The following is a 12770-nucleotide window of genomic DNA, read 5'->3' as shown; positions in this document are numbered from 1 at the left end:
AGACTTCTTTAAAAAACATTACAAGTCTTACTGATCCCAAACGTTTGACCGGTAGTGTATATATATATAGAGAGAGAGAGAAGAGAAAGAGGGGGGGGGGGGCGAGTGTGTAAATGAATAAGAAACAACAACGGAGTGTCTTTAAAAACCATCTTTTGTGCAGAACTACTTACACCACAGATTCAAATCTCAGTTTGACAGTTTAACTGCTGAGCCTAAGCCTCCGTTACTAACTCGAAAACGTCACTTTAGAACTAGTAACGACAGAACATTGAGTTGCTTCATTAAACGTTTATTGTATTACTGTATTAAAAGCAGCGTATAGAGTAGGGGAACTATGACGTCAGAATCCGGAAGAGTAATTCGCCTCGGGTTCCTTTCGAGATTTTCCTATGGGGTTTTATAATGGGGTTTTTCAATTTATGTGTAAAATAAAGCCTGTGGTAAACATAACTTGATGATACTTTGGTGTTTTGATCTACAATGTAAATTACTCACATCCATACCCAAAACACAAATTTTGTAGCAGTTATGTTTATTTTTGAAAACTTATGTTTTTAATAAGTAACTAGATAAGAACGTTTGAGCTGTTTGGCTATCATCACCTTCAACTCAACCGTGCCAAGACAGAACTGCTTGTGGTTCCATCAAACCCATCGTTTCATCACAATTTCACCATCCAGTTAGGCACATCAACCATAACTCCTTCAAAAACAGCCAGAAATCTTTCAGACCGCATTGCTAAAACTGCCCGGTCCTGCAGATTTGCTTTATTCAACATCAAGAAGATCAGGCCCTTTCTTTCGGAACATGCTTCACAACTCCTTGTTCAAGCTCTTTTTCTGTCCAGGCTGGACTATTGCAATGCTCTCTTGGCAGGTCTTCCAACCAGTTCTATCAAACCTTTACAATTAATCCAGAATGCGGCAGCAATATTAATTTTTAATGAGCCGAACAGAATGCATGTCACACCTCTGGTTATCAATTTGCACTGGCTACCATTAGCTGCTTGCATAAAATTCAAGGCATTAATGTTTGCCTACAAAACCACCACTGGCTCTGCACCCCGTTACCTAAATTAATTACTTCAGACTTATGTACCCACTAGAAGCTTGCGTCCTGCAAGTGAACATCGCTTTATTGTGCCATCCCAAAGAGGCACAAAATCACTTTCAGGGACTTTTAAATTAAATGTTCCCTCCTGGTGGAATGACCTACCCAACTTAATCCGAGCAGCTGAGTCCTTAGCCATCTTCAAGAATCGGCTAAAAACCCATTTCTTCCAGCTTTATTTGACCCTCTAACTCTAGCACTCTCTATTCTAATTATATTCTTTAAAAAAAAAAAAAAACTTGCCCCTTTTAGTATTGCACTCTATTCATTTACTAATTGCTTCTTTTCTTAAAAAAAGCTTGCTCTATTCTTTTTCTATGCTCTGGTCCCCTCCCTGCTTACCGTGGTGACGAGATACATAGCAGACTGTTGTCACTCAATGGCTGGATGTCTAAGTGGTGTCCGCAGAATAACATAGGTTTCATAGATAATTGGATGAGTTTTTGGGGCAGACCACTGGCCCTCCGACTGAGCCTGGTTTCTCCCAAGTTTTTTTCTCCATTCTGTCACCGAATGAGTTTTGGTTCCTTGCCGCTGTCGCCTCTGGCTTGCTTAGTTGGGGACACTTCATTTCCAGCGATATCGTTGACTTGATTGCAAATGATTGCAAAGATACTACTTAAACTGAACTGAGCTGGATGATGACATCACTGAATTCAATGATGAACTGCCTTTAACTGAAAAATTAGTGTTTGCTATTGTCATTTTTGCATTATTAATGCTGTTCAGTTGCTTTGACACAATCTGTATTGTTAAAAGCGCTATATAAATAAAGGTGACTTGACTTGACTTGACATCTATTCTATCATTTATTTTTTTTATTTATTATATAATTGAAAAAAACAACAAAAAGTGTCTGCTAAATGACTAAATGTAAATGTAAATGTAATTTGTGCGCAGTTCGGAAAACAGCGTGCGGTAGCTACAGAAGTGTATGCTTCACCTCGCGCTTGAAGAATTAAAAATAAAATAACATTATTAATAAGCAAAAAAAAAAAATGTTTTTATAAAGAGTAGGCCTATTCGATTCCCGGCCTTAAGTAAATTAAGTGATTCCAGAATAGATTTTTTATTCCCTATTAATTAGCTACTAGCATAGGCTACAAAATATTTCATTCATGCTATTTCATGTGAATAAATATGTGCATGGTAACTATGGGACTATGTTAACTATAATTGTAATTTTTTTCTCTATATTGGCAATTATCGTCTGTAACTGACTTATTTATCGACATCGCGATACTTGTAAGACATCGTCAATATACGATAATATCGTCATATCGCCCAGCCCTAGTCTCCACCGGAGCCGCTCCTGTCAGTTTGTGTTTTTGCACACGACTCAAATGCTCCGCTCTCCACCCCAATATAAAAGCTGCTGTCAGTTATTGAAGATTTGACGGATGAACTTGCAGCTCGATTGGACACTTGTCGTGTCAGAAAGTGATATGACTTTCAGTTTTATGGACGTCGCCATCTTTGATTTTACTTTGGTCACTGTTGCTATGGTTACTGGTTAGGAATACGGGCTTGACTCTCGTTGCACGTTCATACAGACAGTATTCGAGAAGCTACTGTAAGTTGCTGTGTGAATGGGACATTTCGAGACTCACATCTGTAAGTAAATGCAGTTGTCAATCCCAAAAACTGACAGTGTGAACGTAGCCAAAGAGCTGCTCTGATTGTCTAAACAGACTAGATCGCTTGAAGTACACTCTAAGAGCCCTCACTGGGCAGAGTGGATTAGGACCCTGCTCACTATCTGCAGCGGGGAGTGGCAGGAGTGTGATAACGAGGTCTCTGAAAGGAGTTGAGAACACCTTCAGTATATAACAATGTCTTGGCTTAAGGATGACTTTACTGTCATTAGCAAACTCAAGACAGGAAGCACTGACTGACAGTGCCTGCAAGTCACCCACTCGCTTGACCAACGCTATATGCAAATAGGAGAGTGGTCTTAAGTGATATGGGCCACAGCTCAGCTGAATGGAGTGGCTCAAAGGGAGGGCCCCGTAGGGGCCTTAGGACTATTAACAAGTCCCAGGTCAGCACAGTCTGAGGACGAGGAGGATTCAATCCCCGGGCACTCTTCAAGAACTTAACGATCAGATCACTTCTGTCGATCGATTGGGCAGCTTTGAGGGAATGATTTGCTGCGATTGCTGCCACATAAACTTTGAGTGTGGAAGGGGTGTGCCCATTGTCCAGCAATAAGTTAGCACATGGGACACAACACAGATCTATGCTTCGTGCAGAACACCAGTAATGAAATACTGACAATTTAAGGGTGTAAAGGTGTCTTGTAGAAGGTGATCTAGCCTCTAAAATGGTGTTGCTCACTCTCACTGGGAGCTGTACAGGCTTCTGTCGAGGCTCCATTCATGGATGCTCCATAGCTCTGGCCAGGGGTGCCAAATCATGTCCTTTGCCTGTGAGAGAAGGACCTTCCTCAATGGTATCGGCCATGGGGATGCTGCTGACAGTTGCACTAACTCAGGGAACCATGCCTGGTTCCTCCAGAGCTTCCCTGACCCATCTGATGATCTGAGGAAGCAGGGCGATTGGGGGGGAAGGCATATAAGCAAGGGCTGGGCCAGTCATGGGCCAGGGCATCTCGCTGCACTGAGAAATAAGTTGGGCAGTGAAAGTTGTCTTCTGAGGCAAAGAGGTCGACCTCTGCCCTCCCGAAGGCAGACCAAATTTCGTGAACCATCTGATGTTGTAGGGTCCATTCTCCCAGAGCCACATTGCCTCAGAACAGCATGTTCGCTCCAAGGTTCAGAATGCCCGGCACATAAACCACTCTTAGTGAGAGGAGTTTGCTCTGTGCCCAAAATAGGAGGTGCTGAGCCATCCTGTAAAGGGAATGTGACCTGAGACCTCCTTGGTTATAGATCTATGCTACCAACGCCATGTTGTCCGCCGGACCAGGACGTGGTGCCCCTTTAACACTTTAACGTGCATTGTAACTGCATGGTTGACCTTTTTTCGCCATCAAATTGCTGTAATTAAAACTCGCCAAACAGCAGTTTTGGCTGTTTGTCTTTATACCCCTCATTGAATAGAGGGTGTAATTTCAATTGTATCCATTGGGTGGCTATGCTGCAAGAGTATATTTGTTGCTGAGGAGCCGAAACAAAACCGGAAGTGTATTGACGTGGCGCTCTCTTCAAACCCTTGCCGCTAGTGATGCTGAAAGTTTAGGTAAGATTTTTATACATCTGATTTCATGTTCTAGACCTCCTAACACTATATTTTGTTGAATGGCAGAAACATGGTTATAAAATGTATCTCTGTGTTCCCTCAGAAAATGAGCTTGACCGCTCGGTCGAGTTGCCCAGTTAGGGTAAAATGAATTGACGCTAGCATACGGCCAGTTTCCTTGCTACACTGAATTGTATGTATTTTACCCTTAGTTACACAGTATTTGGTTTTACCTTCAGATTGTCATGTCTTTAAATCAGTTTAATCCTTACATAATTTGATATGAGCTAGTAGTCCTACTTATTATTTCTACAATAGCCATTGTATCCTAGCCTTTTTGGAATAACATCAAATAGCTATAGCTGTCTAGATGGGTAGTTATCTATAAACATTACATTTTCTGTTCAATAATCTGACACAACATAACATGTTTATGAGTTTGCAATTTAAAGGATGGATGGACATATTTGTCCATATTTTATTTAGCACAGTAAAATTACCTCATCATTCACACCTGAATATTTTATGTCTCTTGTTATCTAATTTCATAGTTGTGTGTTATTCAATGTGTCATACACAGTACACAATATATTTATTAGTATATGCCATTTTTATTATCAATTTATATTAAATCTCAATGTGTCTATGTTGGGAGAACAGTTTATCAGTATGATAATTAATTTTTCATGGATAGCTGTACCTGAGGCACTGATTAATCAATACACAGTTTGTCATTTTTGTGTACTGTAATGCTTATTATGTGCCATCTCTTTCAGGCATAATGGACTGTCAAACATTTTCTGGACACCCCAGACCTACATCTACAGTCTACAGCACTATTTCACTTTTACCTGCTGATACATGTGATTCTGAAGTTGAAGATCTGTGATCCAGACGATGAAAATTATGATCATGTCCTTCCAACCAGCGAATATTTGACGCCCCCTCCAAAGCAACAGAGAAATAGGAACAAGCTTGTTTAAGTCTCTACAGACCTCTGTCAAACTCCCTCCTATCCTGCAAAGTCCAGGAAGACGAGAAAGACCACATGGGTCAAGAAGGACATTCTACCTTTCGTCTTCATGTTTCCAGAGTCAGTCCAGACACCATTTATGTATTGGAAGAGGCTCTTCACTGACCAGATGATTGAGCACATATCTGAGCATACCAACCAGTACTCAGTTCAACAGACCGGGACTTCCGTCAACACCACAGTTGCTGAAATGGAAGATTTTTTGTCAGTTTTACTGTACATGTGAGTTTTTGAATTTCCCTCTTTATAAGATTACTGGGCCTGTGAGTCACGATTCCCACCAGTGGCTGATACCATGTCAGTGAAGTGTTTTAAAGTGCTACAACGAAATGTCCACTTCAACGACAACTTCCAGATGGAAGGCTGCACTGAATGCGTCCATAAGATTTGCCCTCTTTTTGACATGCTGAGAGAACAATGCCTTCTCATTCCCCCCACCAACATGCAGAGTGTTGATGAAGTGATGGTGGCCTACAAGGGCACCATAGCTGGCAAACTCTGGCAGTATATTCAAAACAAGCCAGATAAGTGGGGGTTTAAGATCTTCTGTCAGGTCAGCTCTATTAGCATAATCCACGACTTCATCCTTTACCAAGGGGCCACAACATTCTTCAACATTCAAGAGGAAGAGCATGCCCATCTGGGCTTGGAAGACCACCCTCTAGGTGGCAAAGTTGTATCAAAACTCTGCAACACTATCACACACAAAGAGGCAACTGTGGTGTTTTATGACAACTTCTTTACCAGCTTCGACTTGGTGAAGAAACTGCACACCAACCTCGGACTGAGAAGTGTGAGTACCATCAGGGCAAAACATTAATGTACATAATGTACATTCAGTGACGTAAATCATGTTAATTGTTAATTATACAACCACACCCACACACATAAACACACCATGCATGCAAGCTTGCACACATTTTTTCTCTTCTGATGCAGATATACTGTACACAATCTTGTGTTTTTAACCCTTAAATATATATATCCATATATAACCAATATATCCAGCACGGTTGGATCTCTAACTGCTGCAATAGCAAAAAACTCTCTTGATATTTTATGAACAATTACCGAAGAATAAAATAAAGCATATTTTGTTATCTTTTGAAACTTAAAAGGGTTCAATTTGAGCAGATGATTTTACTATCGCTGTCATCGTCAGAGCGCACAACCACAGTACATCCAGCATCTGACTCATATTCACAATCTCAACCATATTCTCAAAACTATCGTTTTCAATGTCTTCTTATTCAATATTTTGATCACTTGCAGCTTATTCACCACATCCAGCATCAAATGGCAGTGACATTTATATTTCATTGCGTATAGTAATTGCTCTGCAGTAAAGCCATTCAAACCAGTTACATTTTTGCTGATGATATTTGTTTGTTTTATGCCTGCGGTAATAATGAGTGAAACATCACGTCATCATTGTGTATCAAACAGTGCCACCTTGAGGAAAAAGATGCATTGCACAGATTGATTAATCAGATATGTAAATATAGTTGCGCAGGAAAAAAAAATACTTACACATTTACATACCTCGGGTCTCTAGCGACCCTATACACTTTTTACAAAAAAAATAATCAGAAAACAGGCAGTCTTTTATATTTTACTTTTTTTTTCTTGTTATATTGTTTATAATTAATAGATTGAGGAATACTAAGAAAGTTGATGTCTAACTTTAAAAAATGAAGGAGGGAGAGGGTAGAGAATGATGTCCCGGGTCGCTAAAGACCCGAGGTATGCATTTAAGGGTTAATATAAAACTGTATTAGTGTTGTTAGAATATATACTCACACACACAAAAAAAACTAATTTCCATGTCTTTCACTTGGTGCAAAATTGATGAGAGACAAGAAGATGGTGAAGCGAGGCCGAGGTGTTGTTGATTTCTGTTCATCAGAGGGAGTCGTTGCAGTGAAGTGGTTTGACAACAAGTGTGTCACCCTGCTGAGCAACGCATGTGGGGTGGAGCCGCTATCTTTAGTGAAAAGATACAAAAAGGAGGCACAACAGAAGGTTGATGTCCCCTGCCCATCCATCGTCCTGGCATACAATCAAGCCATGGGAGGCATTGGTCTCTCTGATGTGCTTGTGCACCTCTAGAAAACGCCAATGAAGGCACGGCACTGGTACCTCCCTTTGTTTGGGTACATCATTGACATATTGAGGATTGTGAATGCATGGCTTATCTACAAGTGGGACTGCAACCTTCTCAAAGAGAAACCAATGCCCTTGAAGAAGTTTTGTTTGTCAGTGGCAGTCACATTGAAGGGAGCCAACAACGCACCAGCCAGGGTTGGCTGGCCCCCAAATGGAAAGCACAAGCCACAAGTCCCTAACCCCGAGTTCTCAATCCCAGCCTGGAGGTCCACAATAATGGCATTAGACACTGGCCCATATTTGGCACTCAGCGAGGGAGGTGCAATTTGTGCAAATGTGTCGCGTTGGCAATGTTCCAAATGTGGAGATGGGAAGTTGTTCCTTTGTTTGAACAACAAAAAACAGTGCTTTGCTGCATATCACCAGAGGTGAATGTATTGACAAAAGCATTGGGACACCTGACCATTACACCAACAGGGCCTTAGCCATTCGAGATGAGTAAAAGCGGTTATAGATGAAAAGGGGGGACCAACTCAGTGTTAATGTCTATGTATTTAGAATGCAATGTCATTAAAGTTCCTGTTGGTGCAATGGTCAGGCGTCCCAACACTTCTGCCCATACAGTGTGTGTTTGATATTTTATTCTAATTTATTATTTTTTACATTAGATGCGTTTTAATATTTTTATTATAATCTATCTCCAGAGTTAGCTAAGGATGAGAAGTGGTTCCATTGTTTGAACAACAAAAAACAGTGCATTGTTACATATTACATATCATATCTATACACCATATCAATAATTTTTTCTTTTAGGGTGTGTTCACACTTGTCATGTTTGGTTCGATTTAAGGAACTCTGGTGCGATTGCTCTGTTAGTGCGGTTCATTTGAGTACGTGTGAACGCTGCCATCCGAACCCTGGTGCGCACCAAACAAGCGGACCGAGACCGCTAAAAAGATGGGTCTTGGTCCGCTTCCAAACGAACTCTGGTGTGGTTCGAATGAAATATGAACTCAACACGGAAGATGCGAGACTATGATTTGACGATGCGGAATGAGTGGTATCCGATCAGTGAATGGGTTTGATGTCATACACCGATGATGTCATACACCGATCGGTCTGCAGCGCCGCTTTAAGTCGAACACAGCTTTTGTTTGGGGTGTTCGGAGAGTTCCGTCACAAAATATATGTTATTAAACCCGACCAATCAGGTTGTGAACGTATCACTATGGCTTTAGGTTCGGTATCTTTAGATTTGCTGTCAAAATTGCCAGTGTGAACGCTAAGCGGACCAGGACCTAATGTATTGTTTTCTTTTTTTGGTCCAGACCAAACGAACCAAGATAACTGAACTACATGTGTGAACGCAACCTTATATTACATTGGCTAGTTGCCTTTTATCATACATTTTACACAGATTATCACTAAATGTATTATTTATTGTGTTGATTATGTATAATATAATATAATAATTATTTATTATGTTTGTATTTACTATTAATATTTATTTTAATGTATTTATTTACAAAATTTTATTGAATTTCTATTAAATTTCTTTGACCTTTGCACTTTATACAATGTATTTTTTTGTTTGTTATAATAAAAACATTATTGTTAAATAAATTCATGGATGTTGTTAACACATTATACTCTCTTTAATGTTTTTATATGAAAACTTCAGCTTTAGGTGCACAAATGAGTTAATGCCGAGAATTACCCTAACTGGGCAAGTCAACCAGCTGGTTGACTTGTGTATCCGCTTAGTGAACAGGGCATCTGACAAAAAAAGAGTGGTGGAATCTATGAGGCCAAGCATCCTCTGAAAAGCCCTAAGGGGACGTAAAGTCCCTGGTTTGAAAGATTTCGCCAGTCGCTGAATAGTCAGGGACCGTTCTGGCGTAATCGAAGCCCACATCTGGGCAGACTCTATAATCGTCCCCAGAAAGACTGCCAGCTGTCTGGTTGACAAATGACTCTTGGCTAGGTTGATTCTCAACCCAAGGTGATCCAGATGGCTGCAGCAGCGTCTTATGAGCGACCAGTTCCCGTTCTGATCTGGCTATAAGCAGCCAATCATCGAGGTAGTTAAAAATTCGGATTCCCATCTGTCAGAGAGGGGAAAGAGCCACGCCTATGCACTTCCTAAAATTGTGTGGGGCCAGAGACAGTCCAAATGGAAGGATTGTATATTGATAGGTAGGGCTGCACGATAAATCGCATGCGATATTTAACGCGCATCTTATCAGTAAAGCCGGTTCTGTAATCAGCGGAGTTAATGCTGCTCAATGTGAAAGCACGCAGGTGATGGAGATTTACCGCTGATTACAGAACCGGCTTTCTGACAAGAGGCACGTTTAATATCGCATGCGATTTATCGTGCAGCCCTATTGATAGGCCACTTCCTCGAATGCGAATGTCAAGAATGGTCTGTGAGAGGGGCTGTGTGGATGTGAAAGTAAGGGTCTTTCAGATCCACCATCAAAAACCAGTCCTCAGGGCATATTTGTGTGAGGATCTGTTTTAGAGTTAACATCTTGAACAGCCATCTCATAAGTGAGCGATTCAGATGCCTGAGATTGAGAATTTGTCTGAGCCCGCCATCTTCTTGGGAACGAGGAAGTAGCGGCTGAAAAAGCCTGACTCTATATTTTTGCTAGAGGTACCGTCCATGGCACCTTTTGCAAGCAGTGTTTGTACTTCCGACCAAAGAACACGCACTTCGTTGTCCCATACCGAAGTCTGAATAATGCCTCTGAACGAGGTGGCCTGCGAGCGAACTGGAGTGAGTTACCTCGTATTATAGTGTTTAGAACCCAGTTTGAAACATCCGGGATGGGTTCTCAGCCCAGAGCCGGATGGCAAGTGGTTCTATTTTACGAATGGTAGTTCGTTGCCATGGGGTGGGGAACTGACTTTTGTGGTAATGAGGAAAGGGGAATTGTTCTTGTGGGTCCGCTATCACAGCGGTAGTTTGCTTGGGCGCGTACTGAATGAGAAGGACGTGCCCAGCTTGAATAGAACGTCCATCAATCAGTGTTGAACGGATGGATGGAGAGCGAGCGCAAGTTTTCTTCAAGGGAGTTCCAGCCTCAGCAAGAACCAATCCTTTCCTTTTCCTCTCAAAAATGCTTTGCTAGACTCAATACTCTTGCAGTGCAAGCAGCCAGCCCCCGTGAGCGCAACCTCAGTGTGGGCATGACCCAGAAGCATCTAAATCTGAAGTTGTCAGTGACAGCATTCTCTTTCAATCCACCTAATAAGATCAGACCGCTCATTAGATGAGGGGTGCTGATGATTCTCACGTGTAAACAACTCTGCAGATCAAAGTGCTGCAAATTCTCTTTAGATCCACCTAAAAGGATAAAACCGCTCGTTGCAGATGACACACACTGGCGGATCAAAGCACTACGGGGAGAGTGAAGCATGCGGGACCTGTGCCGGCGTGTGATCACTAAAGCCATGTTGCTCAGCCCTGCGACTTCACCATTTCATCTTCCGAGGTAACTGGGAGGGGAGAATGTGAGAGGGGTAGGGGTGGGGCCGCCTTCATTGAAGAAGGCGAAGCGTGAGCGAAGCAGATCGAGACACATGCTCTCGTAGTGAGAGCGGTCTGTCTCAGTGAGCGCAGCCTCAGCGTGGGCATGGCCCAGGCTAGCGGCACTCTCAAATTTGAAGCTGTCAGCGATATGAAATCATTGGTGACAGCATTCTCCTCTGATCCACCTAAAAAGATCCCACCGCTTGATGCATTCGAGGGGCGCTGATCATTTAGTGTAAAAAATACTGGCAGATCAAAGTGCTGTGGGGAGAATGAAGCATGTGGGACCTGTGCTAGTGTGAAATCACACAAGCCTGATCGCTTAACCCTTCAGTTCGCCGTTTCTTCCTCCGAGGCAGCTGGGAGGGGAGAAACGTGAGAGCTGGAGGGGTGGGGTCGCCTTCATTGAAGAAGGAGATCCACGAACAAAGCAGACTCATGCTTTCGCAGTGAAAGCAGCCTGTCTCAGAGAGCGCAGCATCAGCGGAGCACACACAAATGTGAAGCTGTCAGCGATACAGAATCATTGATGACAGCATTCTACTTTGATCCGCCTAGAAGGATTGAGCTGCTAAATGTACGAGGGGCGCTGATCCTTACTGGTAAAACACACCGGCAGATCAAAGTGCAGCGGGGAGAGTGATGCACACAGGACCTGCGCTGGCTCTGCGATTCCACCGTTTCTTTCTCAGAGCTCGCTGAGAGAGGAAAAACGAGAGCGGGGCTGCTTTCATTGAAGAAGGCGATTCGCGAGCGGAGAAGAGCGAGACTCATGCTCTATGTGAGAGCATTCCATCTCAGTGAGTGTGTAGCCTCTGCGTGGGTGCTGCCCAGACAGGCAACACTCTCACTGCGCCCTTCTGCATTGTGCAGGGATTCCCTGCATGAGCCACACTCGCAGAGCGACATTTACGTCGCTAGGAAATCTACTCAGAAATTTGCTCTTTTATTGTGCCGGATGGCAGCAGGGGAAGGCTTCTGGCTTCTTCCTCTGCCGGGGCTCTTTCTACGGCGGCGAGCAGCAGCCTGAGCTTCTCCCTTCTTCTTCGGCTTCTTGTTTGCAGAGTCAGCAAATAAATTATCCTCGTCGCTGAAGGAGAAGATTCTGATTAAATGGCCACCCCTTCTGGCAGGGTAAAGCACCTTTGGTTTGTGCAGCTACACAAACGTCAACAAATAAGGCTTCAGTAACAGAGTAAACAGAAGTTTCCCCATACTGCGTTAAACGCAATGGGAGAGACCGTTTGATAGGGAACCCCTTTATAAAACCCTGTAGGAAAACTTTGAAGGAATCCATGGCGAATTACACTTCTGGGTTCTGACGTCATAGTTCCCCCATGTGGAATAGAGTATTATTGAGATAGAGATGGACTGAGAGAGTGTGATTACTGCATCTGATACAGCATTCATTCTTCAGCTCAATCTCATATTCACAATAAAACATTAGTTTGAATGTTCATTGAGGAAAGCGATATCTTTGTCTTACTATCCTTTCATCTGTTAAGGGTGCTTTCCAAAGACAGTACTGCTCACTGCATTTGTTTGCTGCGTCTTACAAGGTGTTGTTGAAAGTAAAAATTATTTCCTTGCTCACAACCCTGTTTTAGTCTCTTTCAATATAAAAGTATTTACTGCTGACTCATAAAAACAGTCTCTTGTGCCATCTAATGGTGTAACAATATAACTACTGTAAAATCACCATCACGAACACACACACTCTGTTTCCCAATACTAAATACTGCTACTATTTATATAAAATATTATGTATTGAATAAATTA

At 42.3% G+C, this 12770-nt stretch overlaps 1 long non-coding RNA gene across 1 annotated transcript; it reads right to left on the bottom strand.

Annotated features, from left to right (window-relative positions):
- Nucleotides 1–1846: 1846 nt before the first annotated feature.
- LOC107750136 (uncharacterized) lies at nt 1847–12010 on the bottom strand. The gene is made up of 3 exons (XR_001641121.1): nt 11922–12010; nt 3857–3861; nt 1847–1857 (listed from the first exon to the last, which is right to left on the bottom strand). It is a non-coding gene; the product is annotated as an uncharacterized LOC107750136 (long non-coding RNA).
- Nucleotides 12011–12770: the final 760 nt, after the last annotated feature.

This window comes from Sinocyclocheilus rhinocerous, unplaced genomic scaffold, assembly GCF_001515625.1.
Source record: "Sinocyclocheilus rhinocerous isolate Xijiao unplaced genomic scaffold, SAMN03320098_v1.1 scaffold582, whole genome shotgun sequence".
In the NCBI taxonomy this organism is placed as follows: domain Eukaryota; kingdom Metazoa; phylum Chordata; class Actinopteri; order Cypriniformes; family Cyprinidae; genus Sinocyclocheilus; species Sinocyclocheilus rhinocerous.
The sequence above is the reverse complement of the archived record's forward strand: the minus strand, read 5'-3'. Positions and strand labels throughout refer to the sequence as shown.